Source organism: Gorilla gorilla, chromosome 14 (genome assembly GCF_029281585.2).
Source record: "Gorilla gorilla gorilla isolate KB3781 chromosome 14, NHGRI_mGorGor1-v2.1_pri, whole genome shotgun sequence".
In the NCBI taxonomy this organism is placed as follows: Eukaryota; Metazoa; Chordata; class Mammalia; order Primates; family Hominidae; genus Gorilla; species Gorilla gorilla.
In genome coordinates, this window is record NC_073238.2 from 76854389 (window position 1) to 76867843 (window position 13455).

The following is a 13455-nucleotide window of genomic DNA, read 5'->3' on the forward strand; positions in this document are numbered from 1 at the left end:
TGTTACTTATCATTTTGAATAAAAAATACAAGAAAAGTGAGTATAAATACATATGTGTGTGTATTTATTCCAGAAGGAATGTCAGTATAAAGAGTATATAAATAAATCCATACATATATACCTGCATATTCCAAAATATACTATTTTCCCTTACTTACTCAGGCAAAATTTTACATGTCAATAGAATCTAAATTATAAGCACACAATGTAATTGATATGTTACTGAAATACCAGGAGTTTTATCTAGGTCCTGTTGCTCACCACAAAGAAAGTCAGTCACTGAGACAATGAGTATTACCAAGGAAAAAGGCTCTATTTGGATGCTGCAGCTGAGGAGATGGGAGGTAAATCTTAAATCTTTCTCCCCAACTGATTAAAACTGGGGCCTTTTCTAGTGCAGAAGGAATGTAGCTACCTGAGGGAAAACAGGAATTGGAGAGGAGTAAGGAAGAAGAGTTTGTCAACAGGAAGCAAGCAGTCAGTTAGGAAAACAGGAATTACGGAGGGTAAGGAAAAGTAACTTCAGTTACTGGATACTATCTAGGAGGCTTGAGGGTCGGTTTCCTGAGAAAGGAACTCAGATAAGACAAATGTAAGTTTAAGCTTTAAGACCAGGAGGGTCGATTTCTATGTTTGTCCAAAAAAACCATCTATGGTATAATTGGTCTGGTTTCAGATACAGATCAGAGAGTAGACAAAAATACGTTATTATGCATTATGTTGCATTTAGAGATAGTGCCTATGTTAAGGTTTGAAAGTGGATTTGGTCTCTTTTTGCTCAGTGACCATTCAACCAAGAAACATGCTGGCAAGTTTCAAAAATAAGAACTAAAACTGAAAAAGTATTGTAAGAACAGAACAGAGTGGTGCTTAACAAATGTGAATTTAAATCTCAGATAATTTTACTGTGGATATTTGTGGAATATTGGAATATTAGCATCTATTTGTCAAGTATCTACTTCAGAGCAGGGCCTTTGATTTAATGATTTAATGATTTGTGATTTAATTGATTTTTATGTGGCACACTGCCTTTATAAAAAGGGAGACTCAAGTTGGGGCTCAAGCGTTTTTCTTTCTTGGATGAAGTTATTTCAACATTTCACTTTTTGAATGGGAAAACTGATTGATCTAAAGGTACCCTAGGTAATATCAGGAACTATCTTGAAGACAAGCATCACTTTCATAATGTAAGAAAACTCTGTTCTGTTTTTGTGTTGTAACTGATACACTTTTATGCATTTAATTTCCATCTTGAAGGCCACCCAGGGCCCATGCTTACACCTGAGTATTTTAAAACTGCTATCATGGATTCTGCTGAAGATAATGCTTCTAAGGCTAGTTAAGTTAGAAATAAATCATACACCTTTGTAGTAAAGGTGAAATATGCCAGTAATTCTGTTGGTAGTCATTTTTGTAATTACCTCCAAAGGGAATTATGCAAACCACAAAAGGAAATAAATATGTGCAAACTCAATAATCAGATGTATTGTATTCACAGGCTGTAGTGTGAATTAATCATAGCTATATATTGTTGCATTTAATGAATTATTCTGAACAAATTTCACAATGAGTCAATATTGAGATAGCCCTAGCACATTAAAATGTATGATTCTGAAATAATATAGTGGGTGGAATTTTATTTTTATTAGTTAAAGTTTCCTAGGAAAGTGTGAGACAAGAAGAAAAAAATTGGGGAAAAGGAGATGGAAGAAATTAGAAGAAGCCACATACTCAAACACAAATATTACTATATATGGACTTACTATTATAGGAGGTTAATTATGAATTTCCTTATCAATTAGGAAGGAAAATTTATGTTTATATATATTCAATAATTCAGCATATACAGAAAATTTAATCAAGAACCAAATTCTTTTAAGAGTATATGATTAAAATAGTCATTCTTATCAATGCTCAAATGTGGAAAGAAAGAAAGGATGTCTCTTATGCTAAACAAATTAACCTCTCTTTTACATAGATAAGACACAGGATTTCCCTGTGAATGATTCTTTTTATTGTTGTTGTTCTAAGGTAACTCTCAAATGAACAATCTTCTAGGTGTCAAAAATTTTCTAAGTAACCACTGCAATTTGAAATGGTCAAGTCAGTGTTAGGCCATTTAAAAAGATAAATACAATAATAATAATAATAACAACAACAATAATAAAAGAACCCAGCATTCTTCCAGAGGTAGCACAAGCTTATTAGTGGACGAGCCAAAGCAATACTACCCAATGGGCTTATTTTGGGTCAGATAGCAGTCCCTTAGCCAGCAAATGTGTGGCCGGGAGATTGATCTCAAAGCAAATTTCACAGATCCAAAACTGAAGAAATTCCTATTAAATTTTGAAAAACAAAGCAAAGGAAGCAGCTGTGATAGAACTTCTGAACACATTAGGGTTTGGTACTGGCTTAGAATACAGGCTCATACAACCCATATATATACATGTATATATATATATATATATATATATATATATATTCTACTCTCTATAAACCTATCCTTATATACAGACAATTGTTCAGATAATAACTAGACAAACAGAAAGACTGGGAACAAATTCATGCTTTGTCAAACTGAAACTGTCCCAGTTGTCCCATAGAATTGATGTTTGTGGTTTCTTTTGAATAAACATCGAAATTGACCTTCCCAGTCTTAAAACTTGAAAAAGTTACATCTGTCTTACCTGAGTTCCTTTCTCGGAAAACAAACCATCAGGCCTTCCAGATAGTGTAAAGGAACTGAAACTTACCAAATCACCACATGTGGACAATGAATACCAGATCCCTCATTCATCATGTCTGCCTAACCAACCACCTACTTCCTATTGACCAGCTCTCTTCCTTACCCCTCCCTTATTCCTGTTTTCCCACACATGGTTACATTTCTTTCTTGCTATATAAACCTCTGATTTTAGTCAGTTGAGGAGATGGAGTTGAAACTAATTGCCCATCTCCTGGGCTACATCACCTGAATAAAGCCTCCATCCCTGGCAATACTCATTGTCTCAGTGATTGGCTTTCTGTGTGGCAAGCTAACAGGACATAGACTAAAGCCCTAGAATTTCAGTAACAAAATTGTCATTAAAAAAATAAGCACAAATTTGACAATATAACCAAAAATTCCTTAAAGATTTTATTCTTACGACAAATAAAATAGCACTAATACCGAAGGACTCAAGAAAGTATTCAGAGTTCAGATTCAGTGCAAGAATTGCCTCACCATTTTAAGCAAGGTGGTCTTGAGCAAGTAGAGACTCAATGAATCTCATTCTGTAACTGAGTCCTAGTCTGCGTCAGCAAGGATATCAATCAAGTCATAATGAAATTCTCACTAATAAACACCAACATGCCAGATCTACCAGGAGCGTACTTGTATTCAAACAGAATAGCTTAATGCAGCAAAGAAGAATGCACACTAGAGCAACCATGGTATATTTCAGAAAGGCTGAGTGGGGAGGTATTCTCACAGAGTTTGGACTTGTGGCGAGTGATTCCAATCAAGGATCAGAGAAGCAAAGTCCATTTTATTTTTGTACCCAAAAATAATTTTTTGCAGTTTTTTAATTGCAAAAATCGCAATTACTTTTGCTCCAACCTAATACACTTGATGTTGTTCCAAAAGAAGGGCAGTTCAGGAGTTTAGTATTTCAGTAATCTCGGTTCAAAATATAGAAGGGAAGAAGTAAGGCTGGGGATACTACCTGTAGGACATCAACACTGTTCTCAAAAATGGTTTCTTTGTTATTTTCAGCTTTAGTGTGGGTTTTGCCATGTTCTATTCGAGACATTATTTTCTGTTGCCCTGCTTATTTCTCTTTGAAAAATGCTGTTAATGCTCTTTAGGAACATCTCATTCTGATTTTCAGGAGGAGGGGATTTCAAACTCAGGCCAGACCACTTCTGCAGCAAAGGTGGCAATGACTGTGAATTTGAGAAATACAAACCTGACCTGATGGCTCTCTTTCCCTCTAAGCTTTAGAATGGGTTTGTTGGGGTATTAAAATGCATTTTTATTTACAATATATTTTATCTATAATGGCTTTATTGTATATAATCTCATCTTAACTCAAGGATTATCTGTATATTGAGAAGTTTGATTCTCCTAAATGACAAAGATTAAAGTTATTTATTTGCCACCTATGAGATTGGTATGAATTTTGGTAATTCAAAAATGTAGAACTGACTATTCCACTTACCAAATTCCACAGGGGGTTCCTGATCTTCTTCCCAACTTGTAAAGCTTTTTCTACTACTCTTCAAGCCAAGCATTAAAACCACCATGAGGTAAAAGCAGACCCAGTTTATTTTCTATAATATAGTGAATTAAAAAAATCATTAAAAGCATTTTAGCAACCACATCTCTATTCTGAGTCTGTAAAATTATTTCCTTCAGAAAACTGACATCTCATTCACGTTTCAGTGATGCTTGAATCCTTGCAGGATGTTGGAAATATTTTTTTTCCATGTCTAAAACACTTGAGTTTTAAGCTTCCTCTGACCTGTTTACAAATAACGAAAACTAGGGCCCTGCAGTCTGCTCTCTTTTTTCTTTATCAACATTTAATGGAAAGGGGGTAGGGAAAGGAGAATGCTTGCTGTTAGCTATTATCTTTACAAATGACTTGTTAGCCTTTTATTTGTCTGCTCATGCTTCAAACACTCAAAGGACATTTTCAGAATCTCAGTAGATGAAGGTTCAGTCTTTAAATGACGTGACAGGCTGTATCTTCCTTAAGAGATTTTGACACGATATTAAGCCATAGTTACAAGCCAATACTTGAATGGGAAGCCCTGGGGAAATCTTTTAGAGCTGGAACACGGCGTTTACAGCAGGAGGCAGGTGTCTGCACCAGTAAAGCAAACATATTTAGTATCGAAAATGGAAGCGAAACTACTGATTCTTTACACTGGGGACAATGGAAGAAGTTGAATGAGGGAAAAAAATCATCTTTTGGGGCCCTAGAAAATGTTAATTTACTGACAGTATGAAATATACTCTCATCACGACACGTGCACTCAGAACCAGGTGCTGCTCTCAATATTGTCTTTGAATTTATGTGTTTCTTTTCAGTGATAGGATGTGAAGCAGCTGTACTGGCCATGTGGAGAGAAAGCAAAGAGCTTTTAATTAGCAATTAGGGGGCTGTTAATTTCTTTGGGGATCTCTCTCTATCTTCTCTTTGTACTTTTACTATATTCTTAGGAGTTTCTATATGTCTCCTAAAATACAAAGAAAATCAAGGGAACAACATGGTAGATTCAGAGCATGGGTTGTGTAAAGTTAAAGAGTAAATTTAGAAGCCTAAGTAAAATTTTTATGGAAATCAAATTCACATCCAAGTTATTTACTACCTTGAATATTCTTTTACTGATAATATTGCATCATTAAATTAAGAAATAAAATGTATTCATTGACATTGGGACATTTTTTCTCATGATGTAATTTTAGCATATATTTCTTTGTTTTTCATGTAAATGATCTACACACATCAGTTCTTAATTAGTAGTCATTAATCATTATACCTAAGTGATAGTAATATATAATTATAAATATATTTGTCACTATATATAGTACAGCTATGTACATATAAATACGTGTGTAATCTAATAATACCTTTTATTTTATAGATACGGGGAAATAAAATTAAAACTGCCATCTGGAAATTACTCAGATTTTTCATTTTCCTCTAACCACTAATAATAATATATTTATCTTCCCAATTTCCATTTCTAGAATTCTATGATTGTTAAGAACTTGTAAAATATATTCTAATATAGTTAATGCTTTATATTTTTATATTTAAAGCATACAACTCCTCTTTATTTTGATGTCTTTCCCAGATCAGCTTTCTCTTTCTTGCAATACTTAGCCAATCCAAACTTATACTACAAAATAGCAATCAACAAAAACAATTTATGTCTCACTGGTAAATAAATTGTTTTAAATGAGTGTAATGGTGTGGTCATGTTTCAACAATGTTTAAAATTTTCTTTTACCTTTCTTTCAAAGCCTAGCTTGTTAATACTATAGTTACATTACGTGGAAAAGAACAAGTCATGTTAAGCTCTGTTGTGTTGGGAAACCTAGCTTGAGCTGAATCTTAAAATTGTATACCTTCAAAATAGGCAGACAAGAAGTGACAAATTGCTATTAGAGAAAGAACCAGCCCAGGCAAACTTAAAAACAGGAATACGGAAGATATATCATGGGGTAACCAGAAGTCTGGCCTTGCTGAAAAGTATATATAAACGTTAGAAACTACTTTGAAGCGCATTTTAGCTAACATGACTTGACACTAATGAAAGATCTGGAAAATTTATCTGAGCTTGCACTTGATATGGTAAAAACTAAATAAAATTAAAATGATGAGCTATAAAATTCTTAAAGGAACCATAAAATGACTAGTAAAATATAGCAAAGGCTTTAAAGACTTAAACAAGTTTTAAGTCTTGGTAAACCCCCTACAGTTATGTTTCATGATTTGAAAATGAGGACACTCATACCTCTCGCCACATATATAATGAGCTATATCTGATAAACTAATCAGAAAACAGTATTTTCTCCCACTACTACAATCAACACAGTGTTGTAACAATATCAGTAATCTTTAACCGTCTTTGCACCTTCATGACATCACAATCAATTTATTTATTTGTTTTTTTGAGACGGAGTTTTGCTCGTTTCCCAGGCTGGAGTGCAATGGCACAATCTCGGCTCACTGAAACCTCTGCCTCCTGGGTTCAAGCAATTCTCCTACATCAGCCTCCAGAATAGCTGGATTACAGGCATGTGCCACCTCGCTCAGCTAATTTTGTATTTTTAGTAGAGACGGGGTTTCTCCATGTTGATCAGGTTGGTCTCAAACTCCTGATCTCAGGTGTTCTGCCTGCCTTGGTCTCCCAACTTGCTGGTGTGTCCAGAATTGGTAGGTTCGTGGTTTCACTGACTTTAAGAATGAAGCCACACACCCTTGCAGTTAGGATTACAACTCTTAAAGATGGTGTGTCCAGAATTTGTTCTTTCAGATGTTCAGATGGGTCTGGAGTTCAGATAGGTCTGGAGTTTCTTCCTTAAGGTGGGTTCCTGGTCTCACTGGCTTCAGTAGTGAAACTACAGACCTTTGCGGTGAGTGTTATAGCTCATAAATGCAGCGCAGACCCAAACAGTGAGCAGTTTTAAAATTTACTGTGAAGAGCAAAATAACAAACACTGACCAGCCCGGACGCGGACCTGAATTGGTTGCCACTCGTGGCTAGGGTGGCCTGCTTTTATTCCCTTATCTGGCCCCACCCACATCCTGCTGATTGGTCCATTTTACAGAGAGCTGATTGGTCCATTTTAGAGAGAGCCAATTGGTCCGTTTTGACAGAGAGCTGATTGGTGCATTTACAAACCTTTAGCTAGACACAGACTGCTGATTGGTGCGTTTACAATCCTTTAAGTAGACACAAAAGTTCTGCAAGTCCCCACCCCACCCCTCCCAGAAGTCCAGCCAGCTTCACCTCCCATTGGTATTTGCCCCTGGACTTTGCACCTAGCCAGGGCAGTCCCACCGCCTGGGGCTTGGCAAGTCCGTGCCCACCAGGAACCCTCGCCGGCCCAGGAGCGCCCGTGCCTCCCTGTCCACACCTCACAGCCAGCAGAGGGAGCTGGCTCCGGCCTCGGCGGCCAGCCCCAGAGAGGGGCCCCACAGCGCTGTGGCGGGCTGAAGAGCTATTTGAGCAGGGCCAGAGCAGACGCTGAGGCCAAGGAGGCGCTGAGAGGGAGCCAGGGCTGCTAGCACATTGTCACCTCTCACTGGGATTACAGTGGTAAGCCACCGTGCCCAGCCCATCTCAAGCAAACCTTAAAGGTTCTTATTAACATATAGCTATCAGAATAGATTCTTTCTTTCTTTTCTTTCTTTTTCCTTTCTTTTTCCCTTCCCTTCCCCTCCCCTCCCCTCCTCTCCTCTTCCCTTCCGTTCCCTTCCCTTCCCTTTCCTGTGTCTCGCTCTGTCCCCCAGGCTGGAATAAGTTGGTGTGATCTTAGCTCACTGCAACCTCCACTTCCCGGGTTCAAGTGATTCTCTTGCCTCAGTTTCCGGAGTACCTGGGATTACAGACATCTGCCACCATACCTCGCTGATTTTTGTATTTGTAGTAGAGTTGAGGTTTCACCATGTTGGCCAGGCTGGTCTCAAACTCCTGGCCCCAAGTGATCCACCTGCCTTGGCCTCCCAAGTTAGAATAGACTTATTTAAGAACAGACTACATCAAAACTTAAAACTCATGTTCACTTTGAGTTTCCTTTCAGTCTCTCAGTAGAGGCCTGACCAGTGGCCTAGAGACTAGCAGTTGCAGAGGTGGATGTGGGGAGTTGCAGAAATGTGGATTCTTTCAAATTTTGTTCTCTCTCTCCCCCACAGTGGACATTTGTGGTTACTCCAGGTTTAAAGAAGACAGAAGGGGGATAAGTAAAAGTGCAATTTTCCTTTTACTTGGCTGATGTGATAGGTGTACAGTCTTTTAAACCCATTGCTCAATTCCTGCTTCTAGGACTTCAATCATAGCTTCTTTCAGTAGAAATTTCCTCACTCTAGCTGGCTGCCAACTTAGGTAGATTTCTTTTATCACAACTTCAGTTTCCTCATCTTCCTCTGTCTTTTCCTCAATAAAATAAAATGTACCCTCGACGTTAGTAAATAGTGAAAACGCAGCTTGGCTAATGGCTCCCCTCTCATAGTGCCTTGTTATCATCGAGTCACCTACTGTCTTCAGACTTTCCCATTTGAGAAATAAATACCAGATCTTGCCTCCTCACCCAATGAATGTGTATATAGGTATCAGCAGTGTTGCACATATATGGGAAGAGTGTGAGATAAAATGTCCTCTTATATGACAACCCCAATGTCTATGGGAGGCTTCCCAGGAATGCCCACCTTAGGTTGAGGAAAAGAATGGGGAGAAATATCCAGTCTTTTCCTAATAAAATGCCAGATCTCTTTGCATCTATAATTTCCTTAAAGAATCTCCTCAGAAATCTAATCTACCCTTATTTGAACAGTAGATGTGTGATAGAGCTAATAGAGGAATGGCAATGGCAATCTTTTACATTTTTTGACTCACCAAATTTTGTTTAGCACCATTACTTAAAACCTGATCGCAGTAGTGTGCTTTATCCTCCGTTTTGAAGGTCTAGTAAAATTTTGAAGCAACAAGAAAAGTTCCCCAGTATATTCTGATATACATATAAAACACCTATGAATGTTTTACTCAATGAACCACCAAAGTCTTTATTCTACTATATGTAGAATTAAGGGTCTCAAATTCTAATGAGACAGCAACTTATGTTTTTGCTATTCATACCAATAAGGGATGTAAACAATCAAAATTCACTTTATACTCATATGTTATAATTTCTTTTGTATCATAATGCATGGTGAAGTGAAATAAAATATACAGAGACAAATCTCTGAAGTTAAACATTTTATTTAAGAAGAAAGAATTGCAACTTGGGACACACACCTGGATCGGGTTGTCTTTGGTGGGTCCAAAGAACAAAGGGAAGGTTAGAGGTTTTATGCAAAAAAAGAAACATGTATTACTCTTTGAGAAAGTTAATTGGCATAGTAAGGTTGTGGAGAGCTGGTAAGTTTTGATTAATAAAAGAAGACAATAAGTAAAACTATTACAATTACAGCAGATCCATTAGATACAACTGGTTTTAGGTTACAGCAGACAGTTCTAGCAACCAGGCTCACCCAAAATTACATTCTTAGAGCAATGTTATGTGCTTAGTACTTCATTGCCTCAAGCATCTTGACTGTGTTTTAGTTGGGTAGGACAAGAATGAACCAACTCATGATCAACTCTCATAAGTACAGCAGAATACAAATTTACAGTGATATTATTTTTAAAAATTTAAAAGGAAATAAAACTGAAAAACTGAAATAAATGTGTTATTGGATTTTGCAAATATGTTATTCCAGATTTGGAATTTATTATCTTGCTATGTTGTCTTTTTTTAAAACAGATGTTTTTGGTTTTGTTTTGGGTTAGGAGGAATGCAAAATATTATCCCTTTCTATTATTATATTTTCTATTTATATGTTATAATATTTATGGGGATAGTTTTCTAAAAATGAGGTTAATAACACTGTTTAAATACAACAAAATTTAAATATTTTTAAATATTTTATTTAAATATAACGATAATTTGCATATATCTCATGAACTTGTTTCTTTTTGGAGCAAAAAGAAATTATAAATGTCATATAGTTCAACTGTGTGTTTTTTACAAGGAATTTGAGGTATAGAGAGAAGATATCAATATCTAGGGTCTTATATTTAATAAACAGTAAATGAGATATCAGAAATAAAACTTACAATTCTGGTACTCCAACAGTTCTGCTAAGCCATGAGGCTCCCAAAGTAAGTGCTTCTCTAGGAAGCCTTATGGTTTCTTTTAATAAATTAAATTTTGTGACAGTATGCTGTGTCCCTGTGTGATTATTGGTAGCTATTTAAATAAAAATCATTGGCTAAATTATTAATTCAAAAACTTTTAATAAACACCTGATTTTCTAAAGTAGAACAAAAAGCTTCAACTTTTTTCTAACACAACATCCAATATTTGCCATGAAGTGTTTCCGTCTTTTCAATGAATTTTTTATTCTAAGTTATCATAGAAAACATAATAGAAGCATGAACAGATCAACTGGTATTTAATTAACTAGAATTCCTAGGTGAATTGTAATGGTGTTTTGCTATTTGTCAACATGAACGAATTTAGAAATTCAACATTAACATTTTAACAGACATATTTTATGAAATATAATAGCTAACTTTGAAAAACCTGCAGTTTGAGAACAAAACTGAGTTGATTCATTTTACAGCAGGCTCTAACTTTTATGTTTTCAAAGCAGCAGTGATTCATGAGTAATTTGGTCCTATGGGTAAATATTAATTATATCAGATAAAACAAAATGTATCATAATTTTATAAACAGCATCCAAGTTTGCCTTTATCATACAAATATATGAAACATTTATTGCAAGAAAAATAGTAAAAATACATTAAAACAGAAAAGCTTAAAAATTTTAAACTATCACCAAGTTTGCATATACATTTATAACTATATATTACACCCACTATTTATAGAAATGTGTATTTTAGAAAGGTCTTTCATAACAATATCTTATTTGACCACTGCAATAACGAGTATATTTAGGCATGGTGGAAAACTTTTTTTTCTAATTTTATACACGGAGTAAATCTCTATTATAAAATAACTACTCTTTTTTGTCTTGGTAACATTTTATTCCTTTTTTTAAATTTTTTAAAATTATACTTTAAGTTCTGGGGTACATGAGCAGAACATGCAGGTTTGTTACACAGGTATATATGTGCCATGGTGGTTTGCTGCACCCATCAACCCGTCATTTACATTAGGTATTTTTCCTAATGCTATCCCTCTGCTAGCCCTCCCACCCCCCGACAGGCCCCAGTGAGTGATGTTCCCCTCCATGTGTCCGTGTATTCTCATTGTTCGACTCCCACTTATGAGTAAGAACATGTGGTGTTTGGTTTTCTGTTCCTGGGTTAGTTTGCTGAGAATGATGGTTTCCAGTTTCATCCGTATCCATGCAAAAGACATGAACTCATCTTTTTATGGCTGCATAGTATTCCCTGGTGTATATGTGCCATATTTTCTTTATCCAGTCTATCATTGATGGGCATTTGGGTTGGTTCCAAGTCTTTGCTATTGTGAATAGTGCTGCAATAAATACACATGTGCATGTGTCTTTATAGTAGAATGATTTATAATCCTTTGGGTAAATACCCAGTAATGAGATTGCTGGGTCTACTGGTATTTCTGGTTCCAGATCCTTGAGGTCCTTGAGGAATTGCCACACTGTCTTCCACAATGGTTGAACTAATTTACACTCCCACCAACAGCATAAAAGCATTCCTATTTTTCCACGTCCTCTCCAGCATCTGTTGTTTCCTGACTTTTTAACGGTCACCATTCTAACTGGCGTGAGATGGTATCATTGTGGTTTTGATTTGCATTTCTCTAATGACCAGTGATGATGAGCTTTTTTCATATGTTTATTGGCCACATAAATGCCTTCTTTTGAGAAGTGTCTGTTCATATCCTTTGCCCACTTTTTGATGGGCTTGTTTGTTTTTTTCTTGTACATTTGTTTAAGTTCCTTGTAGATTCTGGATATTAGCTCTTTGTTAGATGGATAGATTGCAATTTTTTTTTTTTTTTTTGAGATGGAGTCTTGCTCTGTCGCCCAGGCTGGAGTGCAGTGGCACGATCTTGGCTCACCACAATCTCCGTCCCCCAGATTCAAGAGATTCTCCTGCCTCTTAAACTACACACAATTTGCTAATATTTTAAAAGGTACTTTTCACAGTGGGAAAAGTGTTTTTCATACTAAAAAATCAAGAGCCACCTTTCAGATGAGGAAACTAAGGTTCAGATAGCATCAAATACTTATGTTCTACAATATAATGTTACTTCTAACATAAATTAAGGTTTAGCTTTAACCGTAGCTATTCTTTCCTGCCCTTCAAAATGCAATTTAATAATTACTTTTTACATGAAGTCTTTTCTCAATTTTATTTCTTCTCATTCTATCTTTTCATGATGGAATACTAAATGATAATAGAAATGTTTATATTTTAAATTCTAATCATTGCAGGCATTCTGATAAGCACTTACCTTCTATTATGGCAGTTAGCCTTAGTAATGTTAAATTTGATTGCTTTCATGTCATATATTGATTAAAAGATTAAATCAATGAATTGATTGCTAATTATTTGTTATCCCAAATTTATATAAAACCTAATACATCTTTTTACATGAGTTGATGGTGGCTAACCATTCTTACAAACACAAAGAGGTGGGAAAGTATATTAGAATCCCAAAGAATCCTTCTTTCAACTCATTATAGAGACCACATTGTTTGCCAGCTGGGCCAATATTTGTGAACTGTGATTCAGAAGGGAAAAGAAGGATCGAGGCCCTTTCTGAATTTAATTTGCAAGATTTAATATGTCTGAACTAGCCTGTCATATGATTCTAGTCGTGTGGTGAAAGATGACTTGAGACAACAAAAGAGCAAAAAGAAGCAGAATAGTCAAAAACAGAAAAAAAAATTGCTGTCAGGAATCAGGGTTGGGACTGAGGTGTTTTGGGGTCTTAGCTACACTGTCCTTCCTGTGGTTTAGTTACGTGAGCCAATAAATTATTCTTACTGCCTTTTTACATAAGCCAACATATCTTCAATTTTGCACTGGCAAAGAGTTTGAGATACGTTATCACTCTGTCTCCCAGGCTGGAGTTCAGTGGCGTGATCATGGCTTACTGAAACCTCCCCCTCCCAGGCTCAAGCCATCCTCCCGCCTTAGTCTCCTGAGTAGCTAAAGTACAGGTGTGCACCACCATGCCTGGCTAAT

At 36.1% G+C, this 13455-nt stretch overlaps 1 long non-coding RNA gene across 1 annotated transcript in view; it reads left to right on the forward strand.

Moving 5' to 3' along the window:
* Positions 1-7464: 7464 nt before the first annotated feature.
* Positions 7465-13455, forward strand: part of LOC109029379 (uncharacterized) — a 38224-nt gene continuing 32233 nt past the window's right edge. Inside the window, exon 1 of the long non-coding RNA XR_002008439.4 lies at positions 7465-7815. This is a non-coding gene — a long non-coding RNA (uncharacterized lncRNA). The remainder of the gene's footprint in view (positions 7816-13455) is intronic.